The sequence below is a fragment of the Otolemur garnettii genome, unplaced genomic scaffold (assembly GCF_000181295.1).
Source record: "Otolemur garnettii isolate 467f Iridium unplaced genomic scaffold, OtoGar3 scaffold00010, whole genome shotgun sequence".
NCBI lineage: Eukaryota > Metazoa > Chordata > Mammalia > Primates > Galagidae > Otolemur > Otolemur garnettii.
Genome location: NW_003852405.1, coordinates 5,429,498 through 5,443,036, shown reverse-complemented (window position 1 = coordinate 5,443,036; position 13,539 = coordinate 5,429,498). Strand labels below are relative to the sequence as shown.

Sequence of the window (13,539 nt, the reverse complement as noted above, 5' to 3'; positions counted from 1 at the left end):
TGTTTAGCTTTTAAAAAGATGTGCTTATGTTGCAAAGAGACAGAAAGAGCTCATATTACAAGTTTTCTAAAGTTAATGTTGTTTGAAAAGGGAGGGGGGGTCTCTTTCCTTTTGTTCAATGGGGAGGATCTTTCTTTTCTTTCTTCCTTCCTTCCTTCCTTCCTTCCTTCCTTCCTTCCTTCCTTCCTTCCTTCCTTCCTTCCTTTTCTTTCCTTCTTTCTTTCACTAATGTTTATTTTTTTGCCAACCTAATTTCCATCTTGTTTAAGAGTTTGTGGAAGAACAGCTGTGACCACTCAGAAGTAGTTCCCACCCATTCAGTGGCCTGAGCACTGGGAGCTGCAGACCAGTTTCTGCGGCAGGCTGTGCGCTCCGGTCTTCAGTGGGGACCTGCTGAGTAGGCGCAGAGGGCACCTGCCGCCTTCAGACCAGTCCGCAACCTGGGGCTGAGTAACGTAAACTCAGGAGCTGGAGCAGTCAGTTCACCCTGAGATTCCTCCTTGGTCACAGCTTTCTCAGCAGCTGCCTGCTCTTCCTTTTCCATCTCTTCAGGATCTCTGTAGAAGTAGAGGTCAGCCATGACCTCCCACGGTGTTCACCAGAGGTGGTGCCACGCACGCGGAGAACTTCCCGGACCAGCATCCACTAAATCAGACCTACTGAGTGAGCTCTCTTGTTGCTTGGGAAGACAACGTCCACATAACTCAGAGGAGAATCGGTGTGACACAGAGCAACGGCAGGCAGGTTAACATAAGACGCCTCTGTGAGAGGCTGGTGCTCAGGCCTGGGATCAGTAACCACTAGAAGACCATGCTCTGGAAGGTGGCTTGGGTCCCCCTTAGTGAAGGCTCCGGGAGTGAGGCAGCCAGCTATAGGAGTTTGCCCCTGCAGCAGCAAACCTTGCACAGCTCCCTGGCCATGTTCCTGGATGATGTGACGCTGACATCAGAAGGGTTTTCAATGGCAACAACAAGGCCCAGCTGCCAACAGAAGCTTCTCCCAGGTCCTCTTCAGATTTATGATGCAGGGGCCATCCCTTTTCCTCCTGTAGACGTCCTGTTCCATTTGGAAGGCAAGGTTGGTGCCACCTAAGTGGGTTCCTGCTGCCAGAAATTTGAAGACAACTTCCTCCTTAATTTGCAGGACATCAAGGGCTCTGGCCACTGTGAAAATTTCCCTTTAAGTTATGGCGGGAATCCAGAACAATGCTGTGTGGACCGTCACTGGGCAGCGCGGGAAGGCCTCCTATTTTTCATTTGTATTTATTTGTATTTTCTTTTACCATCTCCTCCCTCTGTTACTATAAAATAGTAACATTATTTTCTAATATTTTTATGTTGTTTCTACCTCTCTCTGGATAAATTTCAGTTGTCTAAGTATCTAGCAAGTCCACAGTAAAATACAAACTAAAACAATTTTCAGAATTATGATAAAATGATGTAATTACTGATTTTTTACAAAATTCAATGCTTTATTATCCTGGGAAGGTAATCTTCAATTATATCATACCAGTGGTCAGACATTAATTTTACGAGTTACTGGGTTACCTGTGTTGTTTGAATTTTCAGATGATTATCATTTGGCAGTTCCTTATGAGGTCTTGGGTGGTACAAGCCTAAGAGATACCTAAATGTGGAACCTGATAATATAAATTTTTAATTAGAAATTTTCTTTGCAAGGTATAACAATTTCTAAGTTTTACTCAATTGCATAAATACTGTCAAAATTAGACCTATTAATTACTTTCTATCTTCTCAATTACTTTTCTCAGATGAGAAATGCCAAGATATTCATGACTATCACTTAGTATAAAAGTCTATTATGATACATCGTTGAAAAGTACAGATGAAATTTTCAGTGTTAATGTATACGACTCAATATGAAGTCTTATAAACAAATTCACCATATGAGTTGTTTCTGTTTTGTTTTGGCATTGGGCATAAATCCATGGTTATACTAACAATCAACTAAATCTCTGAAAAACAGGTATTCTCCTTTACTTATCTACATATTTCAGAATTTAAGAAAACTTATATCTCAAGTTATTCAGTAACATTAAATCTGTACTTTACAGACTGAATTGCCAGATTTCCTACGTTTTATATGTTTTGCTTTCTGCATCATCATTCTAATACACTTTTTTGAGTATCAAATTTAGGACTTGAGGTATATTCGTTGATTTTATTTTTTTGTTTTGTGGTTATCAAAATTACCAATGAAAAGAGTCCCATTTTTGTTCTGTCAGTAATAACATTGCTAGGTTTATGAGTCCAGATCTTGCTTTTATTGGGAGTATGACTTAGAGCTGATAGGAATGAGATTGTGAGAACCGTTCCTGAGTGTATTAGTTTGTTGGGCTGTTATATCAAAGTACCACAGGCTAAGGTGGCTTAAACAGCAGAAAAGTACTGTCTCACAAATCTAGCAGAAATTCAAGATCGGCATGTCGGCAGAACTGGATCCTTTTGAAGGAAGTTAAAGAAGCTTTTGTTAGATCTCTCACCTACTCTCTGGTAGGTTTTCTGGCAATCTTCGGTGTTCCTTGGCTTGAGGAAACATCACCCTGACCTCTGCCTTCATCTCCACATGGCATTCTCCTCTTGTGAAAATATAAACTTTCTCTTTTTTAAGGGTAACATTCATGTTAATTAGGGGCCTGTCTTCAGTCTGACCTCATCTTAACTAATTACACTGACGATGACTCTTTTTTCAAATGAAGTCATATTCAGGAATACTAGAAGTCAGGCCTTCAACATATGAATATTACAGGATTCATTTAACCCCCAACACAGTGATTATAGGGAAAAATGTAATGTTACCACTCACATGCTTGTTCTCTAGTAAAATGTGATTCTTAAAGAAGAAACTGAAATAACTGTATTGTGAATAAAACAAAAGGCAAGTTTTAAGAATAGTAATAATATTAATAGAGGATCTCCTTTTAGTTGACTTCAGTACCATAATTAGTTATTTCTGAAAATGTAAATTTCAATTCCTTTGTGGGAACCACAGTCCACTCTCCCTTAGGTGTTGACTTCACATGGAAAGAATGAATTCAGTTCTATATTTACTTTGATTTACTTTGATAGTTATATGGGTAATCACCAGCACTTTAAAGGGCCTCTTCTAAGGAGGTAAGAGCCTGGCCTGTCTTTCCTCTAGAATACCTTAACATAGACAAAGTCTCCTAGTTAATAGGCTTGGCTGGGTCCTAGCAGGTCTTTATGACTACTCAAAGTTACCAGAGAAGAGAGAGGTGATTATGAAAAGATTCAGTTAAATTAGGCACAGAAAAAAAGGTTTCAAGCCTCAATCCATAAGTCAACTCAACATAAATTCAAAAGGAGAGATTCTGTATTTGCTTGTAGAGATTAATTTTTAACAAGGTCGGAGGTAAAATTCTAGGCCATCTTAACATAGGAAGTGGCAGAATTTTACAATAAAATTTCCTTGTTGGTTTGTTTGCTTGCTTGTTTTTTGGCTAGGCATGAAGTAAGCCAATAGGATTTTGGTATCTTCACTTTCTTTCCCAGAGGACTGAAGCTTTTAGGAATCTCTAGCATTCATATACTTTCTAAATTAACAGTAGAATTAACAAATTTTTCTCTCTTGTTTAAATGCTCTGGTGTGCCAAAAGCAGGATTATGTTTAAGCATTGATTTTTTTTGGAGACAGGAAAACATCAGACATCTAGACATCATATACACCACAATTAGACAAAATATCTTACAATCTGTAGGCCTTGATTCTATGAAACCCAATGGCTATCATGTACCTGGTAAAACTGGTAAGTGAAAACTCTGTCTATTTACTTTGGGTGTGGTCTGGAAATAATTATGTTCATAAATAGAATGTCTCTTTTATATTTTGAATAATTTTGTTTTTTTGTTAGATGTCCTTAAAAAACTTTTTCTCCAGATACTTTTGCTGATGGTAAAACAACTCTACACAAATAGGGGTTGTGATATAGAAATTTTTTTTAGGTTATTTCCCCAGTCCAGCTAGATTTCTTTTAGCCCAATTTTTAATCTATCATTTTAATTTATTTTTGCAAATATGGTTTTGAAAATGAACATTTTATTTATTTATTTATTTTTGAGACAGGACCTCAAGCTGTCACCCTGAGTAGAGTGCCATGGCATCATAGCTTACAGCAACTCAAACTCTTGGGCTTAAGTGATTCTTCTGCCTCAGCCTCCCAAGTAGCTGGGATTACAGGCACCCACCACAATGCCCGGCTATTTTTTTTTTTATTTTTATTGCAGTTGTCATTGTTGTCCCAGGTGACCCAGACCAGGTTCAAACCCACCAGCCCTGGTGCATGTGGCTGGCGCCCTACACACTGAGCTACAGGCACCAACAGAAAATTAACATTTTTTTTTTTTTTACCTTACTAAAAGGGGAGTTTATATGTTTGGGGTCTGTCATGTTTTAACAGCAGCTTCAGAAGCCTGTTAGTGATATGTTTACCTTTGGAAACATTATCCTTTTGCCTTGACTAAACTCTATAATGAAATACTTCTATCTCAACAGGCAGTTGTAAAGTTTTATCCCTGACAAATCAACTGTCAATTTTTAATGAGATATTTTAGTTTTGTTAAACTAAATTTTTCTCTATTTAAAAAAAAAGTGCTTTATTTTTAAAGTGGGAGAGAGACTATGACTAATTTCCTTAGTTTAAAAGTCTCCTCTGATTACAGGAACCAAATCAAAAGATCTAGATAATCATCAGGCAAGTGTTCTATCAGATGCTTTGTTCTCTCTGCAAAAGTTGGAATCCATTCTTTACAGTATTGTTGTAGTCCCCTAATTGTCAATTTTTTCATAATAGGTCATTGTATCCATAATAATATCTACCTCCTAGATTGCAGCTCTCTGCAGCTTATAGCTAACGAGAGACACCAGGAATATTAGACCTCAGTTGAACAATATTGCAATTTGCTTGAAGAAGCCTTATGCCCTTGGGAAGCAAAACCAAAGTATCAATTCAAAACACCCTCCAGTTTCTGAGGATACGAGGAAATCATCTACATTTTGAATAATTATAGATAACTCTGGTAGAATAAATATCTCTTAAGTTCTGTAAGTGATTGTGAAAAATAGTAGGAAAATACCAAAACCGATGGGGGAACCATTGCAATACTGGATTCCTTCATAAGAAGGAAGATACTGGATTCCTTCATAAGAAACCAAGCATTTAGATTTACAATTTAGAGCAGTGATTTTCAACTGTTGTGCTGTGAGAGGATCTTGGGTGTGCTGCAAAAATTTTAAATATCATCAGTAAAATTGTTTTCAAAACACATTCAAAGCACAGTAAGTATTTTTTTGTTTGTTTTTTACTCTTTATTTTTTTTTGGATAATTTAAATGTGTCAAAGAAATTTAACTATAGGTTCAAGCATGCTAGGAGATAAAAAAAAAAAAAAAGGTTGAAAAACACTGCTGTAGAATAACAGAAAGTAAGAATGCAAGAAAAAATCAGAAGATAGATGAAATATTGATAAATACATTGCAGAAAATGATAGGAAGTCAGAAGTAAGGTAGTTACAGGATTAGAAACTATAGGAATTAAAGGTAATATTGTATAAAAATCTGTATAGTCGTCAAACATCTTCATCCAATTTACCTTCCTTCAGGTATACAAAAAGAAAATAGATTTATAAGAAATGTTCAACATCACTAATCCTCAGGGAAATAGAAAACAAAGTGAGGTTTCACCTCGCCTCTGTTAGGATGGCTACTGTCAAGAAGACAAAGGTAGCAGTTGTGGGTGAGAATGTGAAGAAAATGGAACCCTTGTGCCTGTTAGTGAGAAGGTGAATTGGTACAATCATTATGGAAAACAGTATAAGGGTTTCTCAAAAACTTAAATTGTATTGAATTTCCATATGATCCAGTGCCTCAAAGAGATATATGAGCCTTTATGTTTATTATAACATTATTAACAATAGCCATGATGTAGAAATAATCCAAATATCAGTTGATGGTTTAATTGATTTTATAATGTGGTATATCTTATATAGAATGGAATATTATTCATCCACAAAGAAGACAGAAGTCCTATCATTTGAAACCAAATGGATAAACATGGAGGACATTATGCTAAGTGAAATAAGCCAGACACAGAGAGACAAATCCTGTCTGCTCTCACTTACATGGAATCTAAAAAACGTGCACTCATAGAAACAGAGGATAGAACAATAATGGCCAGCGGCAAGGAGAAATGGAGCAGCATTCGTCAAAGTCTACAAACTCTTAGTTGTAAGATGATTACGTTTGGGGACCTAATGTGTGGTGTGGTGATATACTTAAAGATACTGTATTCTTTACTTGAAATTTGCTAAGAGTTGATCTTCAATGTCCACACACACACACACCTATCCACTGTGTGGGATAAGGTCGCTGATGCATTAATTAATTAGATGCTGGTAATTATGTAATTATTTCAGAATGTGGACATTTATCAATTCAACAAGTTGTATATCTTGAATATATAAAATTTTTATTTGTGAATTGTACCTCGATAAAGCTGAAAAAATTTACTTTACTTTGTTACAGGTAAGTGCTTTATCTAATTTATTTTTCTTATGTTATAATCAGTTTTATTCCTTCTAATTAAGCTCTTGACAAGAGATATAATTTTACATATGACAATGCATTTTCCCTTGATTGAGCTATTTTTATTGGTTCTATATCTCAAAGTAAACAAGCATCAACATTCCTCAGGGCTCAGGCTGATGCATTGATCTGTCCAGATTGGAAGGCCTTTCAGAATGGTGTGAAATCACCACTCTCTACATTCAGAAGGCACCTAGGGTTACAACAAAATCAAGTGCCTTTTCCTGAGGGAATCTCACAGATACTCTAGCTGGTAGACCATCTATGGGATACTCTTTTTCTATACTTTTCTACTTTTCTACTCTTTCTTGTACTCTATCTGGAGTAGAAAATATGGTTATCTTTAAGTTACACAGCAGGTGTCTCCCCAATAGATTTATGAAAGACAAAGGAGAAAGTCAGAGGCATGGGGCTGTACCTGTGGCACAGTGAGTAGGGTGCTGGCCCCATATACCAAGGGTGGGGGGTTCAGACCCAGCTCCAGCCAAACTGCAACAAAAAAATAGCTGGTCACTGTGGCAGGCACCTGTAGTCCCAGGTACTCAGGGGGCTGACGCAACAGAATGGCCTGAGCCCAGGAGTTGGAGGTTGCTGTGAGCTGTGATGCCAGGCACTCTACCAAGGGCCATAAAGTGAGAAGCTGACTCTACCAAAAAAAAAAAAAAAAAAAAGTCAGAGGCATGTTCCTTAGCAAGAGGCCCTGTGTCTATGGAGTGGCATAGGAAAGGGTGGAGAAGGCTTACCCAGCATATCAACAATCTGTAGCGTCTATCCCCAAATGCAAAGCAAGAAATTTCTGAGGAAACTATTGAGTAAGTAGTAGCAGTGTTGTCATTTCCTACCATTGAGATTTCCCAAATCAATCCTTTAAAAAAACTTACTAGTTATTCTCTAACCTTCTGGGCTTTCCTAATTCCCTTGTTTTTATTCAATTACTTCAAACTTCACAGTATTTTTCTACAATCCCTCTTCCAATAGCCCAGCTTTTGCACATCGTGACACACAGTCTCCATTTTTTCTCTCTTCCCTTTGTTGGTTGGCCAATAATGGGATTATTCTCATTAGTGAAGAGTTCTAACTGACAAATTAATTTGCCTTTCTCTAGTTTGTTACAGAACTGAACAGATACTTCTAAGATTAAATATTATTCTGTCTTCGTCATTTTATTGCCTCCTACTTAACTCAAGTTTGGACAGAGCCAAAGACAAACTTTGCTAAAATTATAGCACCAGCTTGATCTATCCTTGGTTTCATGCCAATGAATTTTGAAAAAGCCTCAGTAATCTAGTGATGGGAATCAATGTGGACTTACCTGACTCTGGGTACATGACTGCCACTTCCTCCAGCTCAATTTCAGTGGAGAGGCTTCAAGTAATGCCATTAGCTGCCGCTGTGGATGACTCCCTAGAGTCACTAGTTCTTTCCTAGTGGTGTGAGGTGGTGGACAGTTGGCTTCCCTTAACCCTTCCCCCTTGATGTGGTGATCTCTCAAGGCCCGGTGTGTTTGCTCCATCAAGTGAGCAAAGTATTCTGGTTGCAGAATTTCACAAAACAGTCAGTGCATTCCCTAATCTAAAAACATGCTACAGAATATTTCTGAAAATGTCTATGGCACAGGGGTAGAAAAATAAACTTTAAATGACCAATATCAGCCAGCAAGAAAGGCACATAGATTACTCAGGCTGGACAGCTTACTGCATTAGCTAAACTCATGATCCAAATGAGAAAAGCTGGTTTCCTCGCACTGAGACAAGAAGATGTAAATTATGTGGCACTATAGGTTCCCTTCCTGTGTTGATCTCTGTCAGCTTTATCCCCGTTGGCCTTCTTTCAAGGCACTGGTGCAGCTTCTTTTAGCCCTTTTGCCTTCTGGGGAGTGGGAGGGGACATAGTCTTTTAATCAAGTTTTCTATGATTCCCAGTTCAGGTTTCTCTGTCAAGCCTGCTTTCCTGGCTACAAGTGTGTAGATGAGAAGGGACCCTTGGAGGTGGAATCTAGGCTAGGACAAGAGGCACACAGATCTCTGTCATCAAAGAGAGCAGGTAATTCATTACTGGCTAATGACCTCATCTCTCTTTGCAAGGAAATCCAATAATGAAGAGAACTGTCCACGTGAAAAATCATTACCTTCCTCTTCTCCTGTGGCAGTAGGAAGCAGGGAGAAATAAAGACGTAGGGGAAATAGAGGGAACAGTGACAGAGAGAAATTTTCCTCAGACTCAGGCCTCCAAATATTATCATGTGAAAATTTAAAATACAGGTATAGATTTCAGGAAGATTATAAGAATTATATTCCTAGATTGCTAAAGTAGTGCTTAAATGTTCTGAACAATAATAAATGTGAAAAAATATATTTTAAATTAGTATAATGCCATACCTTTGAAAATGGAACTAAAGCTTGAAGTTGATTGGTCATCCTCATGCAAGAGGACATTAGCTGGACTTAATAGTCAACTGATTCTTCTTTCCCATACAATAGTCAGAAAAAAATATAAACTTTAATCTGTATAGTAAGAAAAAAAAAACACTATGGTTTCTTCTCCTTGAAGAATAGCCAGCTTTACTAAATGAACTCACATAGAACTCACACAGGGTTATGATATGTGTTGGGAGAAATTATTCTGAAATACATCTTAGGTTTTATTACAAAGTTGAAAAATGGTGTTTCGGTGTAGAACATAAACTGAAATTACATAATGATTTTTCCATAATTATCTTAGTTTTGAAATACTTTGTAAAGATTAAAATATGATAATTAGAAATGAATGGGAACCATATATATTTATTGTAAAACTTTTCTGAAAGAAAGAAGAATGTGCACAAACTATAAGCAAAATAAAATTTATTTTAATTAAGGTTGTGAAAAATGATACTCTAGTTCACTGGAAATATGTAGCTAGGGGAAAATGGCCTATAATTTTCAATGACAGTCCGTGATTCATTATTTCAACAATAAAAGGAGTAAAAATCCAAAAAAAGTACATGATAAAACAGTGAATTTTTTTGACCCAAATTATAAGTTTTTGAAAAGGAAATCAAAGCATTGGCCATAAACCAAGTGCTCAAAAGTCTTTAAAAATATGGGGCCTTCCCTAAACCGTATAGCGCAAGTACCTTTAAGTTCATTTGAGTCTGAATGGAACTCACAGAAGAGGACTGACCAAATATTTATGACTTTCAAAACAAAAATTGAGCAACTTTCCAAACAATCTGAATATTGGGCCACTTGTAATGTATTCCTGAGTTAAACTCCAAAGGAAAATCACTGAATGTCACATCAAATATCTTACTTTTACCTTTAGAGAAATACTAAAGGCAATTAATCACAAAGATATTTTTCAAGAAAACATGAATTCTAATACTACACATCATTCCTTTCTTCATAAAAACCTTAGATATAAAAAATCATGAGACAGTAGAAATAAGTGCACATGTGTTCAAGTAAAAACAATTTTTTTCCAAGAAAATTGCCTTCCTGAATCCTGAAAAAGAGTCAGCAATTATTGGAGATAATCTTGCCTATCTATCAGGCTGTGTTCTAAACACCCATGAGAGAATGAGAGAATATTTAGGGATCAACGTGAATCTCTCCTGAGATAACAATAGTGCATTTTAATCTGAATGGCATTTGAGCATAATCACACTTTTGAAATGTCGTACTGTTTTTATTTTTAACTTACTTGCCACAGTACAGGTTCTTTTTTTTTTTCTTCTTTCAGTTTATGGCCAGGGCTAAGTTTGAACCCACCACCTCCAGCATATGGGGCCCGAGCCCTACTCCTTTGAGCCACAGGCACCACTTTTATAGTACAGATTCTTTATTTTGGTAAATACGTATACCATTGAATCATACTAGTAAAGGTTATTTACTGCATACATATAAAACTCTATCTCAAGAGACTTATTGCTCTATAAGTTTTCAATATGTCAAAATGAATTATATAAATTATCTAACTAAAATGTTGTTCTGTTAATCAAGAAGTTAAATTATTTAAGAAGCTGGGTGAAGGGGGTTGGCAAAAAGTGGCAAACTGATCGACTTTTTTAATTATTGAAGACAGGGTCCCCCGTATAAAATGCAGATTCCATTGCACTCAATGTTAGCATTAGTAATACATAATGTTAAGGAAACCACACACAATTCTTTTCTTCTCAATAAGGATTCTGTTTCAATAAGTGAGATCTGTGGTTTTATGCTGGGAGCTTTTTGTTTGGTTATTACGTTGCTGTTTGATTGTTTCTTCTTCTTACTTAAATATTTAATGAAAGGTTTTTATCCAGCTTGTGTTCTGAGGCTTTGAAGCAAAGGGCATAATTTAAAATAACTAATCAGTAAATAAATGTCATAATGCTGAAAAAATATGAGATATGCAAAATATATTAAAAGCACTGTTTTGATAATGGAATAACAAATTTGACTTTCTCTTTAGATGATTAAGTATAAGAAATGAGATTTAGTAAACTATAAAATCTTTTAGAAATATAGCTATGTAATTCTAATATGCTTATGTCTCTCTGATGCGGTGTCTTGTGCATAAATGTTGCTCAAAAATGTTCAGAGTGATATGAGGGGGGTCCTGCTAAAGATTTTCCTTCAATAAATGACCAAATTTCTTCTTACAATCTTCCAGCATATCACACAGTGTTGTACACACTGAGTCAAGAGGAAATTTAATGGGGAGTAGTCGAAACTTTTTTTATTACAAATAGGAGATTCCAAGAATATTTTTAATGCTCATATATTTACAAATAAATGAACATGATCGCTATTATACAAAGTATAATACAATTGTATAATAAAAATGAGAATTTAACTAGTGATGGTTTTCAAAAGTACTTTAGCAATTTTCATGGAGGATATTTATTAAAAAGGTTACATTTAGAAGGAAAGACGCTACTTTAGATGAAAGGGAGAGAACTTTGAAGAGAACAGCATTCCAGCATGAGTGTAGATCTTTGGTCCAGGAGTGAGCAGGGGGTGAAACAAATTAGAAATTTAAGTATGGGAAAGCAAGGGGAGGGGGGGGAAATGGGCATAAAAGAAGTATAGTAAAGCGTGTAATGACTTGCACATCTGAAAATTTTAAAGTGTTCACAAAAACTAAAGAGAAACTCTGACTAGGCTCTCAATGTATCTTTGATTGTGAATTTTGAATATTTTATAAAAACATGGGAAAACTCAAGGCACAAATCAAACATTGTAATACCAAATTTCTTCCTTCCTCCATCCCTTCCTCCCTCCGTCCGTTCCTTTTTCTCTCTCTCTCTTTCATTTTTCTGACAGATTCTTAACCTACAGCCCTGGGTAGAGTGCCACGGCACCATAGCTCACAGCAACCTCTAACTCTTGGGCTTAAGCAATCCTCTTGCCTGAATAGCTGGGGCTAGAGGCACCCACCACAATACCTGGGTAGTTTTTCTATTTTCAGTCAAGAGTGGGTCTTGTTCCTGCTCAGACTGGTCTGGAACTCCTGAACTCAAGGAATCCACCTGCTTCCTCCTCCAAGAGTGCTAGGGTTACAGGCTTAACATTTTCAGTCTCCAGCACCAGGCTAAGTAATGGCAGAGTAAAATACTCTGCTGTAATAGTATTCAGTCATTAAGACAGGGTTGGTTTGTCAATCTCTTAATCTTGAAGTATTCACAGAAGACAAAAGTTAGGTTATTGGCAGTATCCTAGATGTTAAAATCTTAAACTTTGCCCCATTTTCTTTAATTTTCCTTATCCATTTAGGAAATATCGCTGATTGTGATTTTTACAGTTCACTCTTAAACCCAGAGAATTATTTTGAATACGTTGCTATTCACAGGCTCTGCTTACGAATCATGCTTATAAAATTATATGTAACATATTTACCTTCATTAAAAACTTCACCTAACTTACAATTTTAATGTATGGTATTGGTAAGAAAGCTGGTGTCAGACAATGAATCATTCCAAAGTTGTAATTGTGACCTGACCATAAGCCAAGTCACCTTGGGCAAGACTGCTGAGTTCTCCCAGACTCTGATCCCACCATCTCATAGCTGTGTTGTGAGTTGACTACTATGATGTACACAAAACAGTTTTAGCACAGTGTCTGGCAAGTACACAGGAAATGTGAAATATTATAATGAAAGCTTCAGATGATTATTATGAATAAATCAAGGTGAATGTACAACAGAAATTTGACTATAAACTATATGGATTTTATTTTATAGCTGTCGGTAATACACAAAACACAGCAAAGGTGAGATTTTATATTTTAAATCATTGATTACAAAACAGTAAAATCACATGGACTATATTATATGATGTTGATAAAATCAATAAAATAAAAATTCAATATTTGGTTTTCAAAATACGCACAAGTATTTTTTGAAGTGCACCAAATTGAATGAAGCCAAGTAAAAAGGAAATATTTTATTATTTCTAATAAAGCTATTTCAATCCAAATAAAAAACATACTACAATCATAACCTAAACAGAGGCAGTTAGCATTGTTATTATACCCTAAGAGAAATAAATACGTGATTATAAAATGAAATAAGGAAAAAGCCATTGAGATTGACAGAAAATGTTTGCATATAGTTTTTACGTCTCTTATCGTCAGCACTTTTCAATCCAGCTGTTATTACATCCTGTGAAAAATCAACTTTACTTTCTCATGTAAACTAATTTTCAAAAGAGATACCCATACATCATGGTACTAGCTCTCTGAAGAAATCATATTATAAACCTACCAGGAGCTGAACCAAAGCTTATGATATTTATTTTTTTCTTCACTTAATGCTAAAGCTGTGAAAACTATATAAAGCCTATGTACTTAGGACAGATTCAAATGGAAAAAAATAGAAGTTTGGAATCCATGTTACATACTGCTATAATTTTATTACCTACTATATAGAAAAATCTTCATTCTCTTTTAAGAATGGTACA

At 36.1% G+C, this 13,539-nt stretch overlaps 1 pseudogene; it reads right to left on the bottom strand.

The window, feature by feature from the left end:
* Window positions 1–232: 232 nt before the first annotated feature.
* Window positions 233–8,133, bottom strand: LOC105886433 (annotated as a pseudogene).
* Window positions 8,134–13,539: the final 5,406 nt, after the last annotated feature.